The 27,806-nt window shown below is 42.7% G+C and overlaps 1 pseudogene; it reads right to left on the bottom strand.

Moving 5' to 3' along the window:
- The window catches only part of LOC135508696 (IQ motif and SEC7 domain-containing protein 3-like), an 86,059-nt pseudogene that overhangs the window by 7,409 nt on the left and 50,844 nt on the right, over nt 1-27,806 (bottom strand).

Below are 27,806 nucleotides of genomic sequence, written 5' to 3'. Positions count from 1 at the left end.
TTCTGTTGCAGCTGGATCATTTTAATCCATATACTAATTCATTTTCTGTTGCAGCTGGATCATATAGTAATTCATTTTCTGTTGCAGCAGGATCATTTTAATCCATATACTAATTCATTTTCTGTTGCAGCTGGATCATTTTAATCCATATAGTAATTCATTTTCTGCTGCAGCTGGATTATTTTCCTGGCTGAAATGAAGATCCTACATCTGTACAGTACCTCTGACAGGGGGAAGGGGAGCAATGAAAAGGAGAGAGTGAAAGAGAGACAGAGAAAGAGACAGGTCCAGTGAAAATGAGAGAGTGAAAGAGAGGCAGAGAAAGAGACAGGTCCAGTGAAAAGGAGAGAGTGAAAGAGAGACAGAGAAAGAGACAGGTCCAATGAAAAGGAGAGAGTGAAAGAGATACAGAGAAAGAGACAGGTCCAGTGAAAAAGAGAGAGTGAAAGAGAGACAGAGAAAGAGACAGGTCCAATGAAAAGGAGAGAGTGAAAGAGAGACAGAGAAAGAAACAGGTCCAGTGAAAAAGAGAGAGTGAAAGAGAGACAGAGAAAGAGACAGGTCCAGTGAAAAGGAGAGAGTGAAAGAGAGACAGAGAAAGAGACAGATCCAGTGAAAAGGAGAGAGTGACAGAGAGACAGAGAAAGAGACAGGTCCAGTGAAAAGGAGAGAGTGAAAGAGAGACAGAGAAAGAGACAGGTCCAATGAAAAGGAGAGAGTGAAAGAGATACAGAGAAAGAGACAGGTCCAGTGAAAAGGAGGGAGTGAAAGAGAGACAAGAGAAAGAGACAGGTCCAATGAAAAGGAGAGAGTGAACGAGAGACAGAGAAAGAGACAGGTCCAGTGAAAAGGAGAGAGTGAAAGAGAGACAGAGAAAGAGACAGGTCCAATGAAAAGGAGAGAGTGAAAGAGAGACAGAGAAAGAGACAGGTCCAGTGAAAAGGAGAGAGTGAAAGAGAGACAGAGAAAGAGACAGGTCCAATGAAAAGGAGAGAGTGAAAGAGAGACAGAGAAAGAGACAGGTCCAGTGAAAAGAGAGAGAGTGCAAGAGAGACAGAGAAAGAGAGTGAAAAGGAGAGAGTGAAAGAGAGACAGGTCCAGTGAAAAGGACAGAGTGAAAGAGAGACAGAGAAAGAGACAGGTCCAGTGAAAAGGAGAGAGTGAAAGAGAGACAGAGAAAGAGACAGGTCCAATGAAAAGGAGAGAGTGAAAGAGAGACAGAGAAAGAGACAGGTCCAATGAAAAGTAGAGAGTGAAAGAGAGAGACAGAGAAAGAGAAAAGGGTCCAGTGAAAAAGAGAAAAGAGAGAGTGAAAGAGAGACAGAGAAAGAGACAGGTCCAGTGAAAAAGAGAGAGTGAAAGAGAGACAGAGAAAGAGACAGGTCCAGTGAAAAGGAGAGAGTGAAAGAGAGACAGAGAAAGAGACAGGTCCAGTGAAAAGGAGAGAGTGAAAGAGAGACAGAGAAAGAGACAGGTCCAGTGAAAAGGAGAGAGTGAAAGAGAGACAGAGAAAGAGACAGGTCCAATGAAAAGGAGAGAGTGAAAGAGAGACAGAGAAAGAGACAGGTCCAGTGAAAAGTAGAGAGTGAAAGAGAGACAGAGAAAGAGACAGGTCCAGTGAAAAGGAGAGAGTGAAAGAGAGACAGAGAAAGAGACAGGTCCAGTGAAAAGGAGAGAGTGAAAGAGAGACAGAGAAAGCGACAGGTCCAATGAAAAGGAGAGAGTGAAAGAGAGACAGAGAAAGACAGGTCCAGTGAAAAGGAGAGAGTGAAAGAGAGACAGAGAAAGAGACAGGTCCAGTGAAAAGGAGAGAGTGAAAGAGAGACAGAGAAAGAGACAGGTCCAGTGAAAAGGAGAGAGTGAAAGAGAGACAGAGAAAGAGACAGGTCCAGTGAAAAGGAGAGAGTGAAAGAGAGACAGAGAAAGAGACAGGTCCAGTGAAAAGGAGAGAGTGAAAGAGAGACAGAGAAAGAGACAGGTCCAGTGAAAAGGAGAGAGTGAAAGAGAGACAGAAAAGAAAGAGACAGAGTCAGGTCCAGTGAAAAGGAGAGAGTGAAAGAGAGACAGAGAAAGAGACAGGTCCAGTGAAAAGGAGAGAGTGAAAGAGAGACAGAGAAAGAGACAGGTCCAGTGAAAAGGAGAGAGTGAAAGAGAGACAGAGAAAGAGACAGGTCCAGTGAAAAGGAGAGAGTGAAAGAGAGACAGAGAAAGAGACAGGTCCAGTGAAAAGGAGAGAGTGAAAGAGAGACAGAGAAAGAGACAGGTCCAGTGAAAAGGAGAGAGTGAAAGAGAGACAGAGAAAGAGACAGGTCCAGTGAAAAGGAGAGAGTGAAAGAGAGACAGAGAAAGAGACAGGTCCAGTGAAAAGGAGAGAGTGAAAGAGAGACAGAGAAAGAGACAGGTCCAGTGAAAAGGAGAGAGTGAAAGAGAGACAGAGAAAGAGACAGGTCCAGTGAAAAGGAGAGAGTGAAAGAGAGACAGAGAAAGAGACAGGTCCAGTGAAAAGGAGAGAGTGAAAGAGAGACAGAGAAAGAGACAGGTCCAGTGAAAAGGAGAGAGTGAAAGAGAGACAGAGAAAGAGACAGGTCCAGTGAAAAGGAGAGAGAGTGAAAGAGAGACAGAGAAAGAGACAGGTCCAATGAAAAGGAGAGAGTGAAAGAGAGACAGAGAAAGAGACAGGTCCAGTGAAAAGGAGAGAGTGAAAGAGAGACAGAGAAAGAGAAAGAGACAGGTCCAGTGAAAAGGAGAGAGTGAAAGAGAGACAGAGAAAGAGACAGGTCCAGTGAAAAGGAGAGAGTGAAAGAGACAGAGAAAAGGAGAGAGTGAAGAGAGACAGAGAAAGAGACAGGTCCAGTGAAAAGGAGAGAGTGAAAGAGAGACAGAGAAAGAGACAGGTCCAGTGAAAAGGAGAGAGTGAAAGAGAGACAGAGAAAGAGACAGGTCCAATGAAAAGGAGAGAGTGAAAGAGAGACAGAGAAAGAGACAGGTCCAGTGAAAAGGAGAGAGTGAAAGAGAGACAGAGAAAGAGACAGGTCCAATGAAAAGGAGAGAGTGAAAGAGAGACAGAGAAAGAGACAGGTCCAGTGAAAAGGAGAGAGTGAAAGAGAGACAGAGAAAGAGACAGGTCCAATGAAAAGGAGAGAGTGAAAGAGAGACAGAGAAAGAGACAGGTCCAGTGAAAAGGAGAGAGTGAAAGAGAGACAGAGAAAGAGACAGGTCCAGTGAAAAGGACAGAGTGAAAGAGAGACAGAGAAAGAGACAGGTCCAGTGAAAAGGAGAGAGTGAAAGAGAGACAGAGAAAGAGACAGGTGCAATGAAAAGGAGAGAGTGAAAGAGAGACAGAGAAAGAGACAGGTCCAATGAAAAGGAGAGAGTGAAAGAGAGACAGAGAAAGAGACAGGTCCAGTGAAAAAGAGAGAGTGCAAGAGAGACAGAGAAAGAGACAGGTCCAGTGAAAAGGACAGAGTGAAAGAGAGACAGAGAAAGAGACAGGTCCAGTGAAAAGGAGAGAGTGAAAGAGAGACAGAGAAAGAGACAGGTCCAATGAAAAGGAGAGAGTGAAAGAGAGACAGAGAAAGAGACAGGTCCAATGAAAAGTAGAGAGTGAAAGAGAGAGACAGAGAAAGAGACAGGTCCAGTGAAAAAGAGAGAGTGAAAGAGAGACAGAGAAAGAGACAGGTCCAGTGAAAAGGAGAGAGTGAAAGAGAGACAGAGAAAGAGACAGGTCCAGTGAAAAGGAGAGAGTGAAAGAGAGACAGAGAAAGAGACAGGTCCAGTGAAAAGGAGAGAGTGAAAGAGAGACAGAGAAAGAGACAGGTCCAGTGAAAAGGAGAGAGTGAAAGAGAGACAGAGAAAGAGACAGGTCCAATGAAAAGGAGAGAGTGAAAGAGAGACAGAGAAAGAGACAGGTCCAGTGAAAAGTAGAGAGTGAAAGAGAGAGACAGAGAAAGAGACAGGTCCAGTGAAAAAGAGAGAGTGAAAGAGAGACAGAGAAAGAGACAGGTCCAGTGAAAAGGAGAGAGTGAAAGAGAGACAGAGAAAGAGACAGGTCCAGTGAAAAGGAGAGAGTGAAAGAGAGACAGAGAAAGAGACAGGTCCAGTGAAAAGGAGAGAGTGAAAGAGAGACAGAGAAAGAGACAGGTCCAGTGAAAAGGTGAAAAGAGAGAGAGTGAAAGAGTGAAAAGGAGAGAGTGAAAGAGAGACAGAGAAAGAGACAGGTCCAGTGAAAAGGAGAGAGTGAAAGAGAGACAGAGAAAGAGACAGGTCCAGTGAAAAGGAGAGAGAGAGACAGAGAAAGAGACAGGTGAAAGAGAGACAGAGAAAGAGACAGGTCCAATGAAAAGGAGAGAGTGAAAGAGAGACAGAGAAAGAGACAGGTCCAGTGAAAAGAGAGAAAGAGTGAAAGAGAGACAGAGAAAGCGACAGGTCCAATGAAAAGGAGAGAGTGAAAGAGAGACAGAGAAAGAGACAGGTCCAGTGAAAAGGAGAGAGTGAAAGAGAGACAGAGAAAGAGACAGGTCCAGTGAAAAGGAGAGAGTGAAAGAGAGACAGAGAAAGAGACAGGTCCAGTGAAAAGGAGAGAGTGAAAGAGAGACAGAGAAAGAGACAGGTCCAGTGAAAGAGAGACAGAGAAAGAGACAGGTCCAGTGAAAAGGAGAGAGTGAAAGAGAGACAGAGAAAGAGACAGGTCCAGTGAAAAGGAGAGAGTGAAAGAGAGACAGAGAAAGAGACAGGTCCAGTGAAAAGGAGAGAAAGAGAAAGAGAAAGAGACAGAGAAAGAGACAGGTCCAATGAAAAGGAGAGAGTGAAAGAGAGACAGAGAAAGAGACAGGTCCAGTGAAAAAGAGAGAGTGAAAGAGAGACAGAGAAAGAGACAGGTCCAGTGAAAAAGAGAGAGTGAAAGAGAGACAGAGAAAGAGACAGGTCCAGTGAAAAGGAGAGAGTGAAAGAGAGACAGAGAAAGAGACAGGTCCAGTGAAAAGGAGAGAGTGAAAGAGAGACAGAGAAAGAGACAGGTCCAATGAAAAGGAGAGAGTGAAAGAGAGACAGAGAAAGAGACAGGTCCAATGAAAAGGAGAGAGTGAAAGAGAGACAGAGAAAGAGACAGGTCCAGTGAAAAAGAGAGAGTGAAAGAGAGACAGAGAAAGAGACAGGTCCAGTGAAAAAGAGAGAGTGAAAGAGAGACAGAGAAAGAGACAGGTCCAGTGAAAAGGAAAAAGAGAGAGAGACAGAGAAAGAGACAGGTCCAATGAAAAGAGAGAGTGAAAGAGAGACAGAGAAAGAGACAGGTCCAGTGAAAAGGAGAGAGTGAAAGAGAGACAGAGAAAGAGACAGGTCCAGAAAAGGAGAGAGTGAAAGAGAGACAGAGAAAGAGACAGGTCCAGTGAAAGAGAGAGACAGAGAGAAAGAGAAAGAGAAAGACAGGTCCAGTGAAAAGGAGAGAGTGAAAAGAGACAGACAGAGAAACAGAGAAAGACAGGTCCAATGAAAAGGAGAGAGTGAAAGAGAGACAGAGAAAGAGACAGGTCCAGTGAAAAGAGAGAGAGTGAAAGAGAGAGACAGAGAAAGAGACAGGTCCAGTGAAAAAGAGAGAGTGAAAGAGAGACAGAGAAAGAGACAGGTCCAGTGAAAAGGAGCGAGTGAAAGAGAGACAGAGAAAGAGACAGGTCCAGTGAAAAGGAGAGAGTGAAAGAGAGACAGAGAAAGAGACAGGTCCAGTGAAAAGGAGAGAGTGAAAGAGAGACAGAGAAAGAGACAGGTCCAGAGAAAGAGAAAAAAAAGGAGAGAGTGAAAGGTCCAGAAAAGACAGAAAGAAGACAGAGAAAGAGACAGGTCCAGTGAAAAGGAGAGAGTGAAAGAGAGACAGAGAAAGAGACAGGTCCAGAAAAGGAGAAAAGAGAAAGAGACAGGTCCAGTGAAAAGAGAGACAGAGAAAAGAGACAGGTCCAATGAAAAGGAGAGAGTGAAAGAGAGACAGAGAAAGAGACAGGTCCAGTGAAAAGGAGAGAGTGAAAGAGAGACAGAGAAAGAGACAGGTCCAATGAAAAGGAGAGAGTGAAAGAGAGACAGAGAAAGAGACAGGTCCAGTGAAAAGGAGAGAGTGAAAGAGAGACAGAGAAAGAGACAGGTCCAGTGAAAAGGAGAGAGTGAAAGAGAGACAGAGAAAGAGACAGGTCCAGTGAAAAAGAGAGAGTGAAAGAGAGACAGAGAAAGAGACAGGTCCAGTGAAAAGAGAGTGAAAGAGAGAGAAAGAGACAGGTGAAAGAGAGACAGAGAAAGAGACAGGTCCAGTGAAAAGGAGAGAGTGAAAGAGAGACAGAGAAAAAGAGACAGGTCCAGTGAAAAGGAGAAAAGAGTGAAAGAGACAGAGACAGAGAAAGAGAGAGTGAAGAGAGACAGAAAAGGAGAGAGTGAAAGAGAGACAGAGAAAGAGACAGGTCCAGTGAAAAGGAGAGAGTGAAAGAGAGACAGAGAAAGAGACAGGTCCAATGAAAAGGAGAGAGTGAAAGAGAGACAGAGAAAGAGACAGGTCCAAAAGTGAAAAGAGGAGACAGAGTGAAAGAGAGACAGAGAAAGAGACAGGTCCAGTGAAAAGTAGAGAGTGAAAGAGAGAGACAGAGAAAGAGACAGGTCCAGTGAAAAAGAGAGAGTGAAAGAGAGACAGAGAAAGAGACAGGTCCAGTGAAAAGTAGAGAGTGAAAGAGAGACAGAGAAAGAGACAGGTCCAATGAAAAGGAGAGAGTGAAAGAGAGACAGAGAAAGAGACAGGTCCAATGAAAAGGAGAGATTGAAAGAGAGACAGAAAGAGACAGGTCCAGTGAAAAAGAGAGAGTGAAAGAGAGACAGAGAAAGAGACAGGTCCAGTGAAAAAGAGAGAGTGAAAGAGAGACAGAGAAAGAGACAGGTCCAATGAAAAGGAGAGAGTGAAAGAGAGACAGAGAAAGAGACAGGTCAGTGAAAAGGAAGAGTGAAAGAGAGACAGAGAAAGAGACAGGTCCAGTGAAAAAGAGAGAGTGAAAGAGAGACAGAGAAAGAGACAGGTCCAGTGAAAAAGAGAGAGTGAAAGAGAGACAGAGAAAGAGACAGGTCCAATGAAAAGGAGAGAGTGAAAGAGAGACAGAGAAAGAGACAGGTCCAGTGAAAAGGAGAGAGTGAAAGAAAGACAGAGAAAGAGACAGGCCCAGTGAAAAGGAGAGAGTGAAAAGGAGAGAGTGAAAGAGAGACAGAGAAAGAGACAGGTCCAATGAAAAGGAGAGATTGAAAGAGAGACAGAGAAAGAGACAGGTCCAGTGAAAAGAGAGAGTGAAAGAGAGACAGAGAAAGAGACAGGTCCAGTGAAAAGGAGAGAGTGAAAAGAAAGACAGAGAAAGAGACAGGTCCAGTGAAAAGGAGAGAGTGAAAGCGAGACAGAGAAAGAGACAGGTCCAATGAAAAGGAGAGAGTGAAAGAGAGACAGAGAAAGAGACAGGTCCAATGAAAAGGAGAGAGTGAAAGAGAGACAGAGAAAGAGACAGGTCCAGTGAAAAGGAGAGAGTGAAAGAGAGACAGAGAAAGAGACAGGTCCAATGAAAAGGAGAGAGTGAAAGAGAGACAGAGAAAGAGACAAAAAGCTGTTCTGCTGTAAAGGTCTCAGAAACAAACAGTTTCTCCATCATTAGCTGGTAACTCAACTTCAGACATTAATACTGTTCACTTGTGGGTTCTTACATCCTGACAAGAGATGTACGGTATAACCCTCCTCCCAAGCATATACACACATACACTTTGTCAGTGTTCAGTTTCCTGAGATTCCTGCTGCACATCAAATACTCTGACACTGGAAATGATCAGTGTGTGTGTGTGTGTGATTACGTAATAAAGTTATTTCTACACCAGCGAGTTCTCTTATCTTCACATCTGCATATGAGAGATGCTCAACAGCTGGCACGGAATAATTCCTCCATTAAAATAACTTCTTATGTCACCCTATGTCACCCTTATGACAGATGACATAACATCTGTTACATAACACTCCTGTAACTTCTTGTCTATCTTACTACCCCCTCCCAGATAGGTTGGACTTTGTCCCTACATCTTAAAACCATGGTCCTGGAGGCAGGACTCTTGTTGTTTTAGACCTGGGAGACCACTAGGCAGCTGGAATGTAGCTAATTACTGATTTTGATTGTCTCAGTTGCTGAAGTTTTTAGTAATCAGGTCAGGTGTGGTGCAAGGTTGGACTTGCTGTTTGTGATATTCCAGAACCAGAGTGTCTGCCCCTGGAGTAACCCTGATATGCTGATCAATCTGAGGGTATGATGTGATTGGTTGATGGGTCTGACCTGAAAGCTTCAATGAGTCTCTCCACCTTCTGGGCCTCTCCCTGGACTCTGATGTGAGCCTGGAACTTCCTCAGAGCCTCGTCCAGCTCCATCCCAGAGAAGTCCATCTCATCGACCACACAGCTAGAGACAGGGGGAGAAGAGGTTAGTTGTGTATGTCTCTCTCATGTCACCGTTGACGTCATTGTTTTGTGTGTTTGTGTCTGAGGGTGAGGGAGGGTGGGTGTACAACTGCTCTTGACGGTTTTTTCCCCTTTTTCAATCATAGTTTCATTACAGAAGCACTGACCTGGAAAACGCACACACACGCACAAATTTACTCACACACTAACAAGTGCTTATACAGTACATATTCCTCCCAAAGGATAAAGGAAAAGAAAGGGAGATAGAGGGGGGAGTAAGAGATAAGAAGAGAGGGGGAGTAGAGAGAAAAGAAGAGAGGGGGAGTAGAGAGAAAAGAAGAGAGGGGAAGTAGAGAGAAAAGAAGAGAAAAGCAGAGAGGGAAGTAGAGAGAAAAAAGAAGAGAAAAGGGGAGTAGAGAGAAAAAGAAGAGAAAAGAGAGAGAGGGGAAAGTAGAGAGAAAAAGAAGAGAGAGGGGGAGTAGAGAGAAAATAAGAGAGGGAAGTAGAGAGAAAAGAAGGTCCAGTGAAAAGGGAGTAGAGAGAAAAAAGAAGAGGGGAAGCAGAGAGAAAATAAGAGAAAAGAAGAGAGGGGAGTGAGAGAGAAAAGAAGAGAGGGGGAGTAGAGAGAAAAGAAGAGAAAGAGAGAGGTCCAGGGGGAGTAAAGAGAGAAAAGAAAGAGGGGAAAAGTAGAGAGAAAAGAAGAGAAAAGAAGAGAGGGGAGTGAGAGAGAAACAGAAAAGAGAGGTCCAGGAAAAGAGTAAAAGAGAAAAAAAGAGGTCCAGTGGGAGTAGAGAGAAAGAGAAGAGAGACAGGGAGTGAGAGAGAAAAGAAGAGAGGGGTCCAAGTAAAGAGAGAAAAGAGAGAGAAAGGGGTCCAGTGAAAAGAGAGAAAAGAGAGAAGAGAAAAGAAGAGAGAAAAGGGGAGTGAGAGAGAAAGAGAAAGAGAGGTCCAGGAAAAGGAGTGAGAGAGAAAAAGAGAGGTCCAGGAAAGTAGAGAGTGAAAGAGAAGAGAAAAGACAGAGAGGGAAGTAGAGAGAAAAGAAGAGACAGGTCCAGTGAAAAGGAGTCGAGAGAAAAAAGAAGAGAGAAAAGGGAAGTAGAGAGAAAGAGAAGAGAGGTCCAATGAAGTAGAGAGAAAAGAAGAGAGGGGGAGTAGAGAGAAAAGAAGAAAGGAGGAGTAGAGAAAAAAGAATAGAGGGGAAGTAGAAAGAAAATAAGAGACAAGAAGAGAAAAGAAGAGAGGGGAAGTAAAGCGAAAAGAAGAGAGGGGAGAAGAGAGTGAAAAGAAGAGTGAAAGAGACAGAGAGGGGGTCAGTAGAGAGAAAATAAAAGAGGGGAGTAGAGAGAAAAGAAGACAGAGAAAGAGAAGGGGAGAGTAGAGAGGAAGAGAAAGAGAGGTCCAATGAAAAGAGTGAAAGAGAGACAAGAAAAGAGACAGGGGAGTAGAGAGAAAAGAAGAGAGAAGAGGGAGAGTAGAGAGAAAAGAGAGTGGGAGTAGAGAAAAGAGAGACAGAGAAAGAGAAGGTCCAGGGAGAGAGTAGAGAGAAAAAAGAGACAGGGGGAGTAGAGAGAAAATAAGAGAGACAGGAAGTAGAGAGAAAAGAAGAGAGGGGAGAGAGAGAAAAGACAGGTCCAGAGGGGAATCAGAAGAAAAGAAGAGAAAAGAAGAGAGGGGAGTGAGAGAGAAAAGAAAGAGACAGGGTGAGTAGAGAGAAAAGAAGAAAGAAAGAGAGGTCCAGTGAGTAGAGAGAAAGAGAAGAGACAAGAAGAGAAGTGAAAAGGAGTAGAGAGAAAGAAAGAACAGAGTGGGGAGTAGAGAGAGAAAGAAAGAGACAGGGTGAAAAGAAGTAGAGAGAAAAAAGAGACAGGTCCAGGGAAGTGAAAGAGAGAAAAGAAGAGAAAAGGGGGAGTAGAGAGAAAAGAAGAGAAAAGAACAGAGAGGGGAGTAGAGAGAAAAGAAAAGGAGAGAAAAAGAAAGAGGGGAAGTAGAAAGAGAAAAAGAAGACAGAGAAAGAGACAAGGGAAGTAGAGAGAAAAGAAGAGAGTGGGAGAGAGTGAAAGAGAGAAGAAGAGAGAAAGGGGAAGTAGAGAGAAAAAGAGAAGAAAGGGGGAGTAGAGAGAAAAGAAGAAGAGAAAGAGACAGGTCCAGTGAAAAGGAGAGAGAGAGAAGTCCAGTGAAAAAGAAGAAAGAGGGGAGTAGAAAGAAAATAAGAGACAAGAAGAGAAAAGAAGAGAGGAGAAGTAAAGAGAGACAGAAAAGAAGAGAAAAAGAAGAGAGGGGGAAAGTCCAGAGAGAAAATAAGAGAGGGGGAGGTCCAGTGAGAGAAAAGAGAGAGAGAGAAAAGAAGAGAAAAGGGGAGAGAAAGAGAAAGAAAAGAGAGTGAAAAGGAGAGTAGAGAGAAAAAGAGAAAAAGCCCCAATGAAAAGGAGAGAGTGAAAGGAGTAGAGAGAAAAGAAGAGAGTGGGAGTAGAGAGAAAAGAGACAGAGGGGGAGTAGAGTGAAAGAAGAAGAAAGAGAGGTCCAGTGAAAAGGAGAGTGAAAGAGAGACAGAGAAAGAAGGTCCAGTAGAGAGAAAAAAGAGAGGGAAAGAGAGAGGTCCAGTGAAAAGAGAGGGGAAGTAGTAGAGAAAAGAAGAGAAAAGGAGAAGTAAAGAGAGAAAGAGAAGAGAGGAAAAGGGAAGAGAGTGAGAGAGAAAAAGAAGGTCCAATGAAAAGGAGAGTGAAGAGAGACAGAAAGAGAGAGGTCCAATGAAAAGAGAAGTGAAGAGAGACAGGGAGACAGAGATAGAGAAAGAGACAGAGAAAAGAAGAGAGGGGGAGTAGAGAGTAGAGAAAGAGAAAGAAAGAGTGAAAAAAAGGAGTGAAGAGAAAATAAGAAAAGAAGGTCAGTGAAAAGGAGAGTAGAGAGAAACAGAGAAGAGAGGGAAAAGAGAGAAAGAAAGAAGAAGAAAAGAGAGGGGAGTAGAGAGAAAAGAAAGGAGAGGAGAGTAGAGAAAATAGAGAAAAGAAGAGAGAGGGTCCAGTGAGAGAAAAGAAGAGAGGGGAGTAGAGAGAAAAGAAGAGAGGGACAGAGAAAGAGACAAAAAGCTGTTCTGCTGTAAGGTCTCAGAAACAAACAGTTTCTCCAGAGAGAAAACATTAATAGAAAATCCTGAAAGAGAGGGGGCAGTAGAGAGAAAAGAAGTTTCCTGAGGGAGGGAGTAGAGAGAAAAGAAGAGAGTGGGTGTAGAGAGAAAGAGAAGAGATCTGAAAAGAAGAGAGGGAGTAGAGAAAAGAAGAGTGTCACCCTATGTCAGTGAGAGAAAAGAAGAGAGGGGAGATAGAGTCCCTACATCTTAAAACCATGACTCTTGTTGTTTTAGACCTAAGAGACTAGGAGTGGAATGTAAACTGAGAGAGAAAGAAGAGAGGGGGAGTTGGACTTGCTGTTTGTGATATTCCAGAGAAAAGAAGAGGAGTAACCTGAGAAAATCTGAATGAGAGAGGGGTCTGAGTAGAGAGAAAAGAAGAAAAGAAAAAGAAGAACTTCCTCAGAAGCCTCGAGCTCCATCCCCAGAGGGAGTAGAGAGAAAAGAAGAGAGGGGAAGTAGAGAGAAAAGAAGAGAGGGGAAGTAGAGAGAAAAGAAGAGAGGGGGAGTAGAGAGAAAAGAAGAAAGGAGGAGTAGAGAGAAAATAATAAAGGGGAAGTGAAGAGAAAAGAAGAGACAAGAAGAGAAAAGAAGAGAGGGGGAGAAGAGAGAAAAGAAGAGAGGGGAAGTAAGAGAGATAAGAAGAGAAAAGAAGTGAGGGGGAGTAGAGAGAAAAGAAGAGAAAAGAAGAGAAAGAGAGAGAAAAAAAAGAGAGGGGAGTAGAGAGAAAAGAAGAGAGGGGGAGTAGAGAGAAAAGAAGAGACAAGAAGAGAAGGGGAGTAGAGAGAAAAGAAGAGAGTGGGAGTAGAGAGAAAAGAAGAGAGGGAGGGGAGTAGAGAGAAAAGAAGAGAAAAGAAGAGAGGGGGAGTAGAGAGAAAAAAGAGAGTGGAGAAAGAAGAGAGAAAAAAAGAGGGGAGTAGAGAGAAAAGAAGAGAAAAGAAGAGAGGGAAGTCAAGAGAAAAGAAGAGAGGGGGAGTAGAGAGAAAAGAAGAGAGGGGGAGTAGAGAGAAAAGAAGAAGGAGGAGTAGAGAAGAAGAGAGAGGGAACAGAGAGAAAAGAAGAGAAAAGAGAGAGGGGAAGTAGAGAGAAAAAAGAGAGGGGGAGTAGAGAGAAAAGAAGAAAGGAGGAGTAGAGAAAAAAAGAGACAAGGGGAGAAAAAGAAAAGAAGAGAGGGGTCGAGAGAAAAGAAGAGGGGAAGTAGAGAAAATCAAGAGAAAAAGAAGAGAGGGGAAGTAGAGAGAAAAGAGAGAGGGGGACAGAGAGAAAAGAAGAGAAAAGAAGAGAGGGGAGTAGAGAGAAAAGAAAGAGGGGAAGCAGAGAAAAATAAGAGAAAAGAAGAGAGGGGGAGTAGAGAGAAAAGAAGAGAGAAAAAGGGGAGTAGAGATAAGAAGAGAGGGGAGTAGAGAGAAAAGAAGAGAAAAGTAGAGAGAAAAGAAGAGAAAGAGAAAGTGGGAGAGAGGAAAAGGGGAGTAGAGAGAAAAGAAGAGAAGAGGGGGGAGTAGAGAAAAAAGAAAGAGAGAGAGAAGAGAAAAGAAGAGAGGAAGTAGAGAGAAAAGAAGAAGAGACAGAGAAGAGAAAAGAAAGAAGAGAGAAAAGAAGAAGTAGAGAGAAAAGAAGAGAGGGGAGTAGAGAGAAAAAGAAAGAGAAAGAAGAGAAAAGAAAAAGAAGAAGTAGAGAGAAAAGAAAAGAGGGGAGTAGAGAGAAAAGAAGAGAAAAGAAGAGTAGAGGGGAGTAGAGAGAAAAGAAGAGAGGGGTAGAGTAGAAGAGAAAAGAAGAGAGGGGAAGTAGAGAGAAAAGAAGAGAAAAGAAGAGAGGGGAAGTAGAGAGAAAAGAAGAGAGGGTAGAGAGAGTAGAGAAGAAAAGAAGAGAAAGTAAGAGAAAAGAGAGGGGGAGTAGAGAGAAAAGAAGAGAGGGGAATCAGTAGAGAAAATAAGAAAAGAAGAGAGGGGGAGTAGAGAGAAAAGAAGAGAGGGGGAGTCAGAGAAAAGAAAGAGAAGAGAAAAGAAGAGAGGGGGAGTAGAGAGAAAAGAAGAGAGTGGGAGTAGAGAGAAAAGAAGAGACAAGAAGAGAAGGGGAGTAGAGAGGAAGAGAGTGGGAGTAGAGAGAAAAGAAGAGAGGGGGAGTAGAGAGAAGAGAAAAGAAGAGAGGGGAGTAGAGAGAAAAAGAAGAGAGTGGGAGTAGAGAGAAAAAAGAGAGGGGAAGTAGAGAGAAAAGAAGAGAGGGGGAGTCGAGAGAAAAGAAGAAAAGAAGAGAGGGGAAGTAGAGAGAAAAGAAGAGAGGGGGAGTAGAGAGAAAAAGAGAGAAGAAGAAAGAGGGGGAAGTCAAAAGAAAAGAAGAGAGGGGGAGTCGAGAGAAAAGAAGAGAAAAAAGGGGGGGGAGTAGAGAGAAAAGAAGAGAGGGAAAGGAGAAGGTAGAAGAGAAGAGAAGTAGAGAGAAAAGAGAAAAGAAGAGAGGGGAAGTAGAGAGAAAAGAAGAGAGATTGAAGTAGAGAAAAAGAAGAAAGTAGGGGAGTAGAGAGAAAAAAGAGAGGGAAGAGAAAGAAAAAGAAGAGAGGAGTCGAGAGAAAAAAAGAAGAGAGAGAGAAAATAAGAGAAAAGAAGAGAGGGGGTAGAGAAAAGAAGAGAGGGGACAGAGAGAAAAGAAGAGAAAAGAAGAGAAAGAAGAGGGGAAGAGAGAAAAGAAAGGGGAAGTAGAGAGAAAAGAAGAGAGAGGGGGGAGTAGAGAGAAAGAAGAGAGGGTAGAGTAGAGAGAAAAGAAAATAAGAGAGAGAAAAAGAAGAGAAAAGAAAAGAAGAGAGGGGAGTAGAGAGAAAAGAAGAAAGAGAGGGGAGTAGAGAGAAAAAGAAGAGAAAAGAGAGGGAAGTAGAGAGAAAAGAAAAAGAGTGGGGTAGAGAGAAAGAAGAGAGGGAAGTAGAGAGAAAAGAAGAGAAAAGAAGAGAGGGGAAGTAGAGAGAAAAGAAGAGAGGGGAGTAGAGAGAAAAGAAGAGAGAAAGAAGAGAAAGAAGAGAGGGAAGTAGAGAGAAAAGAAGAGAGGGAGTAGAGAGAAAAAGAAAAGAAGAAAAAGAAGAGAGGGGGAGTAGAGAGAAAAGAAAGAGGGGAGTAGAGAGAAAAGAAGAGAAAAGAAGAGAGGGGGGTAGAGAGAAAAGAAGAGAGGGGAAGTAGAGAGAAAAGAAGAGAAAAGAGAGAAAAGAAGAGGGGAGTAGAGAGAAAAGAAGAGAGGGGGAGTAGAGAGAAAAAGAAGAGAGTGGGAAGAGAGAAAGAAGAGAGGGGGAGTAGAGAGAAAAGAAGAGGGAGTCGAGAGGGAAGTAGAGAGAAAGAAGAAAAGAGAGAGGGGAGTAGAAGAGAAAAGAAGAGAGGGGAGTAGAGAGAAAAGAAGAGAAGAGAAGGGTAGAGAGGAAGAGGGGGTAGAGAGAAAAGAAGAGAGGGGGAGTAGAGAGAAAAGAAGAAAGAAGAGGGAGTAGAGAGAAAAAAAAAGAAAGAGGGGAGTAGAGAGAAAAGAAGAGAGGGGAAGAGAGAGAAAAGAAGAGAAAAGAAGAGAGGGGAGTAGAGAGAAAAGAGAGTGGGAGTAGAGAGAAAAGAAGAGAGGGAAGTAGAGAGAAAAGAAGAGGGGAAGTAGAGAGAAAAGAAGAGAGGGAGTAGAGAGAAAAGAAGAGAAAGAGAAGAGAAAATAATAAAGGGGAGTAGAGAGAAAAGAAGAGAAAGAAAAAGAAGAGAGGGGAGTAGAGAGAAAAGAAGAAAAAGAGAGTGGGGAAGTAGAGAGAAAAGAAGAAGAGGGGAAGTAGAGAGAAAAGAAAAGGGAAGAGAGAAAAAAGAAGGGGAGTAGAGAGAAAAGAAGAGAGGGGAGTAGAGAGAAAAGAAGAGAAGAGAGAAAAGAAGAGAGGAGTCAAAAGAAAAGAGAGAGAAAAGAAAAGAGTCGAGAGAAAAGAAGAGAAAAGAGAAAAGAGGGGAGTAGAGAGAAAAGAAGAGAGGGGGTAGAGAGAAGAGAAGAGAAAAGAAGAGAGAGGAAAGAAGAAAAGAAGAGGGGGAGGAGTAGAGAAAAAGAAGAAAAGTAAAGAAAAGAAGAGAAAGAAGAGAGAAGAGAGGGGGAGTAGAAGAGAAAAGAGAGGGGGAGTAGAGAGAAAAGAAGAGAGGGGGAAGTAGAGAGAAAAGAAGAGAAGGGGAAGGAATCAGAGAGAAAGAAGAGAAAAGAAGAGAGGGGAGTAGAGAGAAAAGAAAGAGAGGGGAGTAGAGAAAAGAAGAGAGAAGAGAGGGGGAGTAGAGAGAAAGAAGAGAGGGGAGTAGAGAGAAAAGAAGAGAGGGGAGTAGAGAGAAAGAAGAGTAGAAAAAGAAGAGAGGGGAGTAGAGAGAAAAGAAGAGAGTGGGAGTAGAGAAAAAGAAGAGGGGGAAGTAGAGAGAAAAGAAGAGAGGGGAGTAGAGAGAAAAGAAGAGAAAGAGAAGAGAGGGGGAGTAGAGAGAAAAAGAAAAGAGGGGAGTAGAGAGAAAAGAAGAGAAGAGGGTAGAGAGAAAAGAAGACAGGGAGTAGAGAGAAAAGAAGAGAGGGGGGAGTAGAGAGAAAAGAAAAGAGGGAGTAGAGAGAAAAGAAGAGAGGGGAGTAGAGAGAAAATAGAGAGAAAAGAAGAGAAAGAAGTAGAGAGAAAAGAAGAGAGGGGAGTAGAGAGAAAAGAAGAGAGAGGGGAAGAGAGAGAGAAAAGAAGAGAAAAGAAGAGAGGGGAAGTAGAGAGAAAAGAAGAGAGAAGGGGGGAGTAGAGAGAAAAGAAGAGAAAAGAAGAGAGGGGAGTAGAGAGAAAAGAGAGAGGGGAAGAGAGAAAAGAAAATAGAGGGAGTAGAGAGAAAAAAGAGAGGGGAGTAGAGAGAAAAAGAAGAGAGGGGGAGTAGAGAGAAAATAAGAGAGAGAAAAAAGAAGAGAGGGGAGTAGAGAGAAAAAAGAGAGGGGAGTAGAGAGAAAAGAAGAGAAAGAGAAAAGAAGAGTAGAAAAGAAGAGAGGGGAAGAGAGAAAGAAAGAAAAGAGAGAAGTAGAAAAAGAAGAGAGTGGGAGTAGAAGAGACAAGAAGGGAGTAGAGAGAAAAGAAGAGAGTGGGAGTAGAGAGAAAAGAAGAAAAAGAAGAGAGGGGAGTAGAGAGAAAAGAAGAGAGAAAAGAGAAAAGAAGAGAGGGGGAGTAGAGAAAAAGGGGGTAGAGAGAAGAGAGGGAGTAGAGAGAAAAGAAGAGAGGGGAGTAGAGAGAAAAGAAGAGAGGGAGGGGAGTAGAGAGAAAAGAAGAGAGGGGGAGTAGAGAGAAAAGAAGAGAAAAGAAGAGAGGGGAGTAGTAGAGAGAAAAAAAGAAGAAGAGAGGGGGAGTAGAGAGAAAAGAAGAGAAGAAGAAGAGAGGGAGTAGAGAGAGAAAAAGAAGAGAGAAAAGAAGGGAGTAGAGAGAAAAGAAGAGAGAGGGGAGTAGAGAGAAAAGAAAGAGGGGGAAGAGAGAAAATAAAGAGAAGGGAGTAGAGAGAAAAAAGAAAGAGAGGGGAATAGAGAGAAAAGAAAGAGGGGAAGAGAGAAAAAGAGGGGAAAGAAAAGAAGAGAGGGAGTAGAGAGAAAAGAAGAGAGGGGGAGTAGAGAGAAAAGAAGAGAAAATAAGAGAGGGAGTAGAGAGAAAAAGAAGAGAGTAGGAGAAAGAGAGAAAAGAGAGAGAAAAGAAGAGAGAGGGGAGTAGAGAGAAAAGTGGGGGTAGAGAGAAAAGAAAAAGAGAGGGGAGTAGAGAGAAAAGAAGAAAGAAGAGAGGGAGTAGAGAGAAAAAGAAAAAGAGAGGGGAAGTAGAGAGAAAAGAAGAGAGGGGGAAGTAGAGAGAAAAGAAGAGAAAGAAGAGAAAAGAAGGGAAGTAGAGAGAAAAGAAGAGAGGGGAGTAGAGAGAAAAGAAGAGAAAAGAAAAGAGGGGGAGTAGAGAGAAAAGAAAAAAGAGGGGAGTAGAGGAGAAAAGAGAGAGAAAGAGAGGGGGAGTAGAGAGAAAAGAAGAGAAGAGAGAAAAGAAGAGAGGGAAAAGTAGAAAAGAGAAAAGAAGAGAGGGGAAAGAGAGAAGAAGAGGGTAGAGAAAAAGAAAATAAGAGAGTAGAGAGAAAAGAAGAGAGGGGAGTAGAGAGAAAAGAAGAGAGGGGAATCAGAGAGAAAATAAGAAAAAGAAGAGAGGGAGTAGAGAGAAAAGAAGAGAGGGGAGTAGAGAGAAAAGAAGAGAAAAGAAGAGGGGGGATTAGAGAGAAAGAAGAGAGTGGGAGTAGAGAGAAAAGAAGAGACAAGGGAAGGGGAGTAGAGAGAAAAAAGAGAGGGAGTAGAGAGAAAAGAAGAGAGGGGAGTAGAGAGAAAAGAAGAGAGAGGGGAAGTAGAGAGAAAAGAAAGAGTGGGAGTAGAGAGAAAAAAAGAGAGGGGAAGTAGAGAGAAAAGAAGAGAGGGGAGTCGAGAGAAAAGAAGAGAAAAGAGAAGGGGAAGTAGAGAGAGAAAAGAAGAGAGGGGGAGTAGAGAGAAAAGAGAAAAGAAGAGAGGGGAAGTAAAAGAGAAAAGAAGAGAGAAAAGAAGAGAGGGGGAGTAGAGAAAAAGAGAAAGGGGAGTAGAGAGAAAAAAAGAAGAGGGGAAGTAGAGAGAAAAGAAGAGAAAGAAGAGAGGGGGAGTAGAGAGAAAAGAAGAGAGGGGAGTAGAGAGAAAAGAAGAGAGGAGGAGTAGAGAGAAAAAAGAGAGGGGAGTCGAAAGAAAAGAAGAGAGGGGAGTCGAGAGAAAAGAAGAGAGGGGAGTAGAGAGAAAAGAAGAAAAGAAGAGGGGAAGTAGAGAGAAAAGAAGAGAGGGGGTACAGAGAGAAAAAGAGAAAAAGAAGAGAGGGAAGTAGAGAGAAAAGAAGAGAGGGGAAGTAGAGAGAAAATAAGAGAAAAGAAGAGGGGGGAGTAGAGAGAAAGAAGAGAGGGGAGTAGAGAGAAAAGAGAGGGGGAGTAGAGAGAAAAGAAGAGAAAGAGAGAAAATAAGAGAGGGGGAGTCGAGAGAAAAGAAGAGAAAAGAAGAGAGGGGGAGTAGAGAGAAAAGAAGAGAGTGGGAGTAGAGAGAAAAGAAGAGAGGGGAAGTAGAGAGAAAAGAAGAGAAAAGCAGAGAGGGGAAGTAGAGAGAAAAGAATAGAGGGGAAGTAGAGAGAAAAGAAGAGACAAGAAGAGAAAAGAAGAGAGGGGAAGTAGAGAGAAAAGAAGAGAGGGGAGTAGAGAGAAAAGAAGAGAAAAGAAGAGAAAAGAAGAGAGGGGGGTAGAGAGAAAAGAAAAGAGGGGGAGTAGAGAGAAAAGAAGAGAAAAGAAGAGAGGGGAGTAGAGAGAAAAGAAGAGAAAAGAGAAAAGAAGAGGGGAAGTAGAGAGAAAAAGAAAAGAGAAAAAGAAGAGGGAGTAGAGAGAAAAGAAGAGAGGGGGGAGTAGAGAGAGAAAAGGGGGAGTAGAGAGAAAATAAGAGAGGGGAAGTAGAGAGAAAAGAAGAGAGGGGAGTAGAGAGAAAAGAAAAGAAGAGAAAAGAAGAGAGGGGAAGAGAGGAGTAGAGAGAAAAGAAGAGGGGGAGTAGAGAGAGAAAAGAAGAGACAAGAAGAGAAGGGGAGTAGAGAGGAAGAAGAGAAAGAGTGGGAGTAGAGAGAAAAGAAGAGAGGGGAGTAGAGAGAAAAGAAGAGAAAAGAAGAGAGGGGAGTAGAGAGAAAAGAAGAGAGTGGGAGTAGAGAGAAAAAAGAGAGGGGAAGTAGAGAGAAAAGAAGAGAGGGGGAGTCGAGAGAAAAGAAGAGAAAAGCAGAGAGGGGAAGTAGAGAGAAAAGAAGAGAGGGGGAGTAGAGAGAAGAAGAGAAAGAAGAGAGGGGAAGTAAGAGAAAAGAAGAGAGGGGAGTCGAGAGAAAAGAAGAGAGGGGGAGTAGAGAGAAAAGAAAAGAGAGGGGAAGTAGAGAGAAAAGAAGAGAAAATAAGAGAGGGGGAGTAGAGAGAAAAGAAAGAGGGGAAGCAGAGAGAAAAGAAGAGAAAGTAGAGAGAAAAGAAGAGGGGAAGTCAGAGAGAAAAGAAGAGAGGGGAGTCGAGAGAAAAGAAGAGAGGGAGTAGAGAGAAAAAGAAGGGGAGTAGAGAGAAAAGAAGAGAGGGGAGTAGAGAGAAAAGAAGAGAGGGGGAGTCGAGAGAAGAGAAGAGAGAAAAGAAGAGAGGGGAGTAGAGAGAAAAGAAGAGAAAGTAGAGAGAAAAAGAAGAGACAATAAGAGAAAAGAAGAGAGGGAAGTAGAGAGAAAAGAAGAGAGGGAGTCAGAGAGAAAGAAGAGAAAAGAAGAGAGGGGGAGTAGAGAGAAAAGAAGAGAGGGGAAGTAGAGAGAAAAGAAGAGGGGAAGTAGAGAGAAAAGAAGAGAAAAGTAAGAGAAAAGAAGAGAGGGGAAGTAGAGAGAAAAGAAGAAAAGAAAAGAGAGGAAGTAGAGAGAAAGAAGAGAGGGGGAGTAGAGAGAAAAGAAGAGAGGAGGAGTAGAGAAAAAAAAGAGGGGAAGTCGAAAGAAAAGAAGAGAGGGAAAAGAAGAGAGGGGAGAGAGAAAAGAGAGAGAAGAGAAAAGAAGAGAGGGAAGTAGAGAGAAAAGAAGAGAGACAGAGAAAAAGAAGAGAAAAGAAGAGGGGAGTAGAGAGAAAAGAAAGAGGGGAAGCAGAGAGAAAATAAGAGAAAAGAAGAGAGGGGAGTAGAGAGAAAAGAAGAGAGGGGAGTAGAGAGATAAGAAGAGAGGGGAGTAGAGAGAAAAGAAGAGAGGGGAAGTAGAGAGAAAAGAAGAGAAAAGTCGAGAGAAAAGAAAGAGAAAAGAAGAGAGGGGAGTAGAGAAAAGAAGAGAGTGGGAAGAGAGAAAAGAAGAGAGGGAAGTAGAGAGAAAAGAAGAGAAAGAAGAGAGGGAAGTAGAGAGAAAAGAAGAGAGGGGAGTAGAGAGAAAAGAAGAGACAAGAAGAGAAAAGAAGAAAAGAGAGAAAAAGAAAGAGGGGGAGTAGAGAGAAAAAGAAAAGAAGAGGGAGAGAGAGTAAAGAAAAGAAAAGAAGAGGGGAAGAGAGAAAAAGAAGAGAAAGGGAAAGAGTAGAGAGAAAAGAAGAGAGGGGAAGTAGAGAGAAAAAGAAGAGAGAGGGGGAAAGAGAGAAAAGAAGAGAAAAGAAGAGAGGGGAGTAGAGAGAAAAGAAGAGAGGTAAGAAAAGAGAGAAAGAAAAAGAGAAAGGGGAGTAGAGAGAAAAGAAGAGAGGGGAATCAGAGAGAAAATAAGAAAAAGAAGAGAGGGAGTAGAGAGGAAGTAGAGAGAAAAGAGACAAGAAGAGAAGGGAGTAGAGAGGAAGAAGTGGGAGTAGAGAGAAAAGAAGAGAGGGGGAGTAGAGAGAAAAGAAGAAAAGAGAGGGGAGTAGAGAGAAAAGAAAGAGAAAAAAAGAGAGAGGGAAGTAGAGAGAAAAGAAGAGAGAGTCGAGAGAAAAGAAGAGAAAAGTAGAGAGAAAAGAGAGAAAAGAGAGAGGGAGTAGAGAGAAAAGAAGAAGAGAGGAGTCAAAGAGAAAAGAAGAGGGGAGTCGAGAGAGAAAAAGTAGAGAGAAAGAAGAGAGGGGACAGAGAGAAAAGAAAGAGAGGGGAGTAGAGAGAAAAGTAAAGAAAGAGAGAGAAAAGGGAGGAGGGGAGTAGAGAGAAAAGAAGAGAAGTCAAAGAAAAAGAAGAGAGGGGGAGTCGAGAGAAAAGAGAGAGGGGAGTAGAGAGAAAAGAAGAGAGAAAAGAAAGGAGTAGAGAAAGAAGAGAGGGGAGTAGAGAGAAAGACAATAGAGAGAAAAAGAAGGGGGAAGTAGAGAGAAAAGAAGAGGGGGAGTCGAGAGAAAAGAAGAGAAAAGAAGAGAGGGAGTAGAGAGAAAAGAAGAGAGGGGAGTAGAGAGAAAAGAAGAGAGGGGAAGTAGAGAGAAAAGAAGAGAAAGAAGAGAAAAAGAAGAGAGAAGTAGAGAGAAAAGAAGAGAGGGGGAGAGAGAGAAAAGAAGAGAAGAGAGAAAGAAAGGGGGAGTAGAGAGAAAAGAAGAGAAAAGAAGAGAGAGAAAAGAAGAGAAAAGAAGAGAGGGGGTAGAGAGAAAAGAAGAGAGAAGAAAAAGAAGAGGGGAAGAGAGAAAAGAAGAGAGGGAAGTAGAGAAAAGAAGAGAAAAGGAAGTCGAGAGAAAAGAAAAGAAGAGAGGGAAAGAATAGAGAGAAAAGAAGAGACAATAAGAGAAAAGAAGAGAGGGAAGTAGAGAGAAAAGAAGAGAGGGGAGAGTAGAGAAAAAAAGAAAGAAAGAAAGAGGGGAAGTAGAGAGAAAAGAAGAGAGGGGGAGTAGAGAGAAAAGAAGACAGGGGAAGGGAGAGAGTAGAGAGAAAAGAAGAGAAAGAAAAAGAAGAGGGGAAGTCAGAGTAAGAGAAAAGAAAGAGAAGAGAGAAAGAAGAGACAAGAGAGAAAAGAAAAGAAGAGAGGAAAGAGAGAGAAAAGAAGAGAGGGGGAGTAGAGAGAAAAGAAGAGAGGGGGGAGTAGAGAGAAAAGAAGAGAAGAGAAAGAAGAGAGGGGAAGTAGAGAGAAAAGAAGAGAGGGGAAGTAGAGAGAAAAGAAGAGAGGGGAAGTAGAGAGAAAGAAGAGGGGAGTAGAGAGAAAGAAAAGAAGAGAGAGGGAAGTAGAGAGAAAAGAAGAGAGGGGAGTAGAGAGAAAGAGGAGAGTAGAGAGAAAAGAAGAGAGTAGGGAAGAGAAGAGAAGGGGGAGTAGAGAGAAAAGAAGAGAAAAGAAGGGGGGGAGTAGAGAGAAAAGAAGAGAGGGGAGTAGGAGAGAGAAAAGAAAAGAAGAGAAAAGGGGGGGAGTAGAGAGAAAAGAAGAGAGGGGAGTAGAGAGAAAAGAAGAAGAAAGAGGGGGTAGAGAAAAGAAGAAAAGAAGAGAAAGGGAAAGAGAGAAAAGAAGAGAGAGAAAAAGAAAGAGGGAAGTAGAGAAAAAGAAAAGAGAGGGGGGGGGGTAGAGAAGAAAAAGAAGAGAAGTAAGAAGAGAGAGGAAGGAGGGGAGTAGAGAAAAGAAGAGAGGGGAGAGAGAAAAAAAGAAGAGAAAAGAAGAGAGGGGAAGAGAGAGAGAAAGAAGAGAGGGGAGTAGAGAGAAAAGAAGAGAGGGGGAGTAGAGAGAAAAGAGAGAATAGAGAGAAAAGAAGAGAGGGGGTAGAGAGAAAAAGAAGAGAGGGAGTAGAGAAAAGAAGAGAAAAGAAGAGAGGGGGTAGAGAGAAAAAGAAGAGAGGGGGGGAAGTAGAGAGAAAAATAGAGGGGGAGTAGAGAGAAAAGAGAAGAAAAGAAGAAGAGAAAGTAGAGAGAAAAGAAGAGACAAGAAGAAGAAAAGAAGAGAGGGGGGTAGAGAGAAAATAAGAAGGGAAGAGAGAAAAGAAGGAGGGGAGTAGAGAGAAAAGAAGAGAAAGAAGAGGGAGTAGAGAGAAAAGGGAGTGGAGAAGAGAGAAAAAAAGAAGAGAGGGGAAGTAGAGAGAAAAGAAGAAAAATAAGAGAAAAGAAGGGAAGTAGAGAGAAAAGAAGAGAGAGAAAAAGAAGAGAAGAAGGGAGTAGAGAGAAAAGAAAAGAAAGCAGAGAAAATAGAGAAAAGAAGAGAGGGGAGTAGAGAGAAAAGAAGAGAGGGGGAGTAGAGAGAAAAGAAGAGGTAGAGAGGAGTAGAGAGAAAAGAAGAGAGGGGGAGAGAAACGAAGAGAGAGAGAAAAAGAAGAGAGGGAAGTAGAGGGAGAGAGAGAAAAGAAAGAGAGGGGGAGTAGAGAGAAAAGAAGAGGGGGACAGAGAGAAAAGAAGAGAGAAAAGAAGAGAGGGGAAAAGAAGTAGAGAGAAAAGAAGAGAAGGGGAGTCGAGAGAAAAGGGGGAGAAGAGAAAAGAAGAGAGGGGGAGTAGAGAGAAAAGAAGAGAGGGAAGAGAGAGAGAAAGAAGAGAGGGGGAAGTAGAGAGAAAGAAGAGAGGGAGGGAGAGAGAAAAGAAAGAAAAAGAAGAGAAGTAGAGAGAAAAGAAGAGGGGGAGTAGAGAGAAAAGAAGAGAGGGAGAAGAGAGTAAAGAGAGAAGAAGTAGAGAGAAAAGAAGAGAGGGAGTAAGAGAAAAGAAGAGAGAAGGGGAGTAGAGAGAAAAGAAGAGAGGGGAAGTAGAGAGAAAAGAAGAGAAAGAGGAGTAGAGAGAGAAAAGGGGGACAGAGAGAAAAGAAGAGAGAAAGAAGAGGGGAGTAGAGAGAAAAGAAAAGAGGGGAAGCAGAGAGAAAATAAGAGAAAAGAAGAGAGGGGAGTAGAGAGAAAAAGAAGAGAGGGGGAGGGAGTAGAGAGAAAAAAGAAGAGAGGTGGAGTAGAGAGAAAAGAAGAGAGGGGAAGTAGAGAGAAAAGAGAGAGGGGGAGTCGAGAGAAAATAAGAGAAAAGGGGGGAGTAGAGAGAAAAGAAGAGAGGGGAAGTAGAGAGAAAAGAAGAGACAATAAGAGAAAAGAAGAGAGAAGAAGAAAGAAAAGAGGGGAGTAGAGAGAAAAGAAGAGAAAAGAAGAGAAGGGGGAGTAGAGAGAAAAGAAGAGAGGGGGAGTAGAGAGAAAAGAAAAGGGGAGTAGAGAGAAAAGAAGAAAAAAGAGGGGAAGTAGAGAGAAAAAGAGAAAGAAAAGAGAGAGGGAGTAGAGAGAGAGAAAAGAAGAAAGAGAGAAAGAAGAGAGGGAAGTAGAGAGAAAAGAAGAGAGGGGGAGTAGAGAGAAAATAAGAGAGGGGAAGTAGAGAGAAAAGAAGAGAAAGGAAGAGAGGGGAGTAGAGAGAAAAGAAGAGGGGGAATCAGAGAGAAAAGAAGAGAGGGGTAGAGAGAAAAGAAGAGAGGGGAGTAGAGAGAAAATAAGAGAAAATAAGAGAGGGGAGTAGAGAGAAAAGAAGAGAGTGGGAGTAGAGAAAAAGAAGACAGGAAGAGAAGGGGAGTAGAGAGAAAGAGAAGAGAAAAGAAGAGAGGGGAGTAGAGAAAAGAAAAGGGAAGAGAAAAGAAGAGAGGGGAAGTAGAGAGAAAAGAAGAGAAAAGGAGAGGGAAGTAGAGAGAAAAGAATAGAGGGAAGTAGAGAGAAAAGAAGAGACAAGAAGAGAAAGAGAAAGAGGGGAAGTAGAGAGAAAAAGAAGAGGGGGGACAGAGAGAAAAGAAGAAAAAGAAGAGAGGGGGAGTAGAGAGAAAAAGAAGAGGGGAAGTAGAGAGAGAAAAGAAGAGAGGGGGAGTAGAGAGAAAAGAAGAGAGGGAGAGAGAAAAGAAGAGGGGGAGTAGAGAGAAAGAAGAGAGGGGAGTAGAGAGAAAAGAAAGAGTAAGTAGAGAAAAGAGAGAGAAAAGAAGAGAGGGAAGAAGAGAAAAAGAGAGGGGGAGTAGAGAGAAAAGAAAAGAGGGGAAGCAGAGAAAATAAGAGAAAAGAAGAGAGGGGAGTAGAGAGAAAAGAAGAGAGGGGGAGTAGAGAGAAAAGAAGAGAGGGGGAGAGAGAGAAAAGAAGAGAGAAGGGGAGCAGAGAGAAAAGAAGAGGGAGGAGAGAGAAAAAGAAGAGAGGGGAAGTAGAGAGAAAATAAGAGAAAAGAAGAGAGGGGGAGTAGAGAGAAAAGAAGAAGAGAGGGGAATCAGAGAGAAAAGGGAAGAGAGGGGGGGAGTAGAGAGAAAAAGAAGAGAGGGGAGTAGAGAGAAAAAAGAAGAAGAAGTAGAGAGAAAAGAAGAGAGGGGAGTAGAGAGAAAAGAAGAGAGGGGAAGTAGAGAGAAAAGAAGAGACAATAAGAGAAAAGAAGAGAGGGGAAGTAGAGAGAAAAGAAGAGAGGGGAGTAGAGAGAAAAGAAGAGAAAAGAAGAGAGGGGGAGTAGAGAGAAAAGAAGAGAGGGGAAGTAGAGAGAAAAGAAGAGAAAAGAAGAGGGAAAGAGAAAAGAAGAGAAAAAGTAGTAGAGAAAAAGAGAGGGTAGGGAAGTAGAGAGAAAAAGAAAGAGAGGGGAGTAGAGAGAAAAAGAAGAGAGAAAAAGAGAGGGGACAATAAGAGAAAAGAAGAGAGGGGAAGTAGAGAGAAAAGAAGAGAAAAGAAGAGAAAGAAGGGGGGGTAGAGAAAAAAGAGAGAAAAGGACAGGGGAGTAGAGAGAAAAGAAGAGAGAGGGGAAGTAGAGAGAAAAAAAGAAGAGAAAAGAAGAGAAAAAGAAGAGAGAGGAAAAGAGAAAAGAAGAGAGGGGGAGAGAAAATAAGAGAAAAGAGAAGAGAGGGGGGAAGTAGAGAAAAAGAAGAGAGGGAAAAAGAAGTAGAGAGAAAAAGAAGAGAAAAAGAGAGAGGGGAGTAGAGAGAAAAAAAAGAAGAGAGGGGAGTAGAGAGAAAAGAAGAGGGGAGTAGAGAGAAGAGAGAAAGAAGAGAGGGAAGTAGAGAGAAAAGAAGAGAGGGGGAGTAGAGAGAAAAGAAGAGAAAAGAAGGGGAAGAGAGAAAAGAAGAGAGGGGGGAGAGAGAGAAAGAAGGGGGAGTAGAGAGAAAAGAAGAGAGGGAGTAGAGAAAAAGAAGAGAGGGGAGTAGAGAGAAAAGAGGGGAGAGAGAAAAGAAGAGAGGGGGAGTCAGAGAGAAAAGAAGAGAGGGGAAGTAGAGAGAAAAAATAAGAGAAAAGAAGGAGAGTAGAGAGAAAAAGAAGAGACAGGAAGAGAAGGGAGAGAAGGAAGAGAGTTGGGGTAGAGAGAAAAAGAGAAGAGAAAAGAAGAAGAGAAAGGGAGAAGAGAGAAAAAAAGAGAGGGGGAGTAGAGAGAAAAGAAGAGAGAGGAAGTAGAGAGAAAAGAAAGAAAGAGAGAAAGAAGAGAGGGGAGTAGAGAAAAGAAGAGAAAAAAGAAGAGAGGGGGAGTAGAGAGAAAAAGAAGTAGAGAAAAGAAGAGACAATAAAGAAAAGAAGAGGGGAAGTAGAGAGAAAAGAAGAGAGGGAGTAGAGAGAAAAGAAGAGAAAAGAGAGAAAGTAGAGAGAAAAGAAGAGAGGGGAAGTAGAGAGAAAAAGAAGAGAGGGGAAGTAGAGAGAAAAAAGAGAAAAAAGAAAAGAGGGGGAAGTAGAGAGAAAAGAAGAGAGGGGACAGAGAAAAGAAGAGAGGGGGGGAGTAGAGAGAAAAGAAAGAGGGAAGAGAGAAAAATAAGAGAAAGAAGAGGGGGAGTAGAGAGAAAAGAATAGAGAGGGGAGAGAAAAGAAGAGAAAGAAGAAAAGAAGGGGGAGAGAAAAGAAGAGGGGAAGAGAAAAAGAGAAAGAAGAAGGGGGAGAGAGAAAAGAAGAGAGGGGAAGTAGAGAGAAAAAAGAAAAAGAAGAGGGGGTAGAGAGAAAAGAAGAGAGGAAAGAGAGAAAAAAGAGAGAGAGAAGAAAGAAGGGGAAGTAGAGAGAAAAGAAGAGAGGGGGAGTAGAGAGAAAAGAAAGAAGAGGGGAAGTAGAGAGAAAAAGAAGAGAGGGGACAGAGAGAAAAGAAGAGAGGGGAGTAGAGAGAAAAGAAGAGGGGAAGCAGAGAGAAAATAAGAGAAAGAAGACAGGGGAGTAGAGAGAAAAGAAGAGAAAAAAAGAAGAGGTGGGTAGAGAGAGAGAAAAGTAGAGAGAAAAGAGGGGGGAGTAGAGAGAAAAGAAGAGGGGGAGTAGAGAGAAAAGAAGAGAGTAGAGAGAAAAGAAGAGGGGAAGTAGAGAGAAAAGAAGAGGGGGGGTCGAGAGAAAAGAAGAGAAAAAGAGAGGGGGAGTAGAGAGAAAAGAAGAGGGGGAAGTAGAGAGAAAAGAAGAGAGGGGAAGAGAAAAAGAAGAGGGGGAGTAGAGAGAAAAGAAGAGAGAGGGGAGTAGAGAGAAAAGAAGAGAGGGGAAGTAGAGAAAAGAAGAGAGGGGAAGTAGAGAGAAAAGAAGAGAAAATAAGAGAAAAGAAGAGAGGGAAGTAGAGAGAAAAGAAGAGAGGGGGACAGAGAGAAAAGAAGAAGAAAGTAGAGAGAAAAGAAAAGAGGGAAGAGAGAAAAATAAGAGAAAAGAAAGGGAGTAGAGGAAGGGGAGTAGAGAAAAGAAGAGGGGGAGTAGAGAGAAAAGAAGAGAGAGAAAGTCAGAGAGAAAGAGAAAAGAAAGAGAAAGAAGGGAGTAGAGAGAAAAGAAGAGAGGGGAGTAGAGAAAAGAAGAGACAATAAGAGAAAAGGGGGGAAGTAGAGAGAAAAGAAGAGAGGGGAGTAGAGAGAAAAGAAGAGAGGGGAAGTAGAGAGAAAAGAAGAGAGGGGAGTAAGAGAAAAGAAGAGAGGGGAAAAGAGAGAAAAGAAGAGGGGAGTAGAGA

Source organism: Oncorhynchus masou, chromosome 22, assembly GCF_036934945.1.
Source record: "Oncorhynchus masou masou isolate Uvic2021 chromosome 22, UVic_Omas_1.1, whole genome shotgun sequence".
NCBI classification, from domain to species: Eukaryota; Metazoa; Chordata; class Actinopteri; order Salmoniformes; family Salmonidae; genus Oncorhynchus; species Oncorhynchus masou.
The sequence above is the reverse complement of the archived record's forward strand: the minus strand, read 5'-3'. Positions and strand labels throughout refer to the sequence as shown.